Raw genomic sequence first — 1882 nt, 5'->3', positions numbered from 1 at the left:
AATCCCTGCACCTCCTGGATGGAATCCAGCACTCTGGGCTCAGTCCAGTGCATCTCCCCTGTGTCCCCAGGGGCTGATTGTTGTTTTAGGCCCAGCAGCAGAGGGGCAGGAGGATCTCTGTGCCACTGCCAGGGATGCTGGGAGCCAGCACATTCCCAATAAAGGCAGGATTTGACTTCAGGCACAGGTGCTGGGCAGGTCATTCACACTCCCCTGCGTGGCTGCAGGGCTTGGACAATTCCAGACGTGCTGTGTCCCTGTCCTGGCTGGGATGGAGCTGCAGGAGGAGCTCTGGGAAGCTGAGGTCTTCAAGTGTTAAATCCCAAGCGCTGCTCCTGCCGGCCCAGCTCCGATCCCGCGTCTGGCGCGCGTTTCCAACAACAGCCTGGATTTGCCAAGGAAAATGACGCTGGATGCAGCAAAGAGCTGTCAACTCTTTCCTCCCTACGCTGCCAGGCAGCTTTTCTCCTGCTTTCTGCAATAACTGGGCTGTTGGGAGGTGAAATGGAATTTCCCTCCATCCTCACCCCACACGAGGGCTGTGGGGTCCCTCTGCAATCCCATGGCTGAGGGTCACATTAAGCTGAGATTAACTCATGTTTTTCTCCTCTGGTACCTAAGATGTTGGACCCAGGGGGATTTTGGCTGGAATATTAAAGAACTTGTTTCTAATAGAGGCTTTCTGAGCCCAGTTCTGAGAAGGGTTCATGAGAAGACCCCCAGGGACCCCTGGGCTGGTATACCCCCCACTCACTGACCATGAGCTTCTCTGTTGTGTTCTTCTGACTCAAAATTCTTTTTTCCCCATCTCTGAAGATGCAGAAACCCCAGTTTATAAATGATAATTCTGCTAACAAAGGTTCATGGGGTGTTTGGGGCAACTAACCTTCAGTCAGATCCCTGTGAAGATCCTGTGTGGCTTCAAGCTGGATCAGGTACTGAAGGAGTTAAAAATTGCTGCTGTTGGTGCACAGAGCAGAGCCAGGTATCTCCCAGGGGATCCAAGTTTGCTTTCTGAAATCTGGCAAATAGCAAAAATTTTGATGTCTGTGAGCAGCAATCACACCCCGAGGCGATGACGGCTGACAGGGAAGGGCTCCTGACATATTTACCGAACAATTTTCTTATCATGAAGTGCTCAAAAAGCCCAAACCTGGAGAACAATAGCAACAAAAAACCCACTGCAGGGTTTGTCAGCAGATGCAGCTTGGAGATAACAAATGATGTTTGCTTTTTGTTTGACTCTTTGGCATTTAGGGGTTAATTGGAGTGAGGCCAAATGTGGTGAGATAGTGCCTGAATCAGAGTTTTAAAAACACTGGGATTGGAAGAGTTTTAACTTCTGAATTCTGTGAGGCTCTTAGAGGCTGGTGAAGAGGGGGGTTAGAAACAACTAAAGGAAAATGTTTGGGTTGGGCAGTAAAAATTGACTTTGGAATGTGCAGGCCTTCCTGAGACCCCAAAAGTCATCTCAGCCCTCAGCCCAGCTGGGCTTCCCCTTGTGCTGGGGCTGGATTGGTCTGAACTATTATTAAATGGGAATAAATGGGAATTAAATGGGAATAAATGTTTCTGTGAGGGTGTTGTGTCACGTGTTCATCCACCAATCCCTCTGTCCTGGTTGTGTGTGTTTGGAGAGTGAAGCAAAACTGCATTTGTGAGAAACAGAGGGACTTTGACACAAAAAATTTGGAATAAAGTTGTAAAGTTGGTCCTGATCCAGCTGCTCCCTTTGATTTCACTCTGATACAGAAAAGCACTGGCCTGAAACTGGTCCAGAGGGTGTCCAGGATGCTCTGTGAACTCTGGCATGAGGAATTCTGAGCAATAAAACTTTGGAAGTGTGGCCTTCGAGGGCTATTGTGGAAGGAAGGGCATAAGA

Source organism: Geospiza fortis, unplaced genomic scaffold, assembly GCF_000277835.1.
Source record: "Geospiza fortis unplaced genomic scaffold, GeoFor_1.0 scaffold874, whole genome shotgun sequence".
Taxonomy (NCBI): domain Eukaryota; kingdom Metazoa; phylum Chordata; class Aves; order Passeriformes; family Thraupidae; genus Geospiza; species Geospiza fortis.
This window is presented reverse-complemented; position numbering follows the sequence as displayed.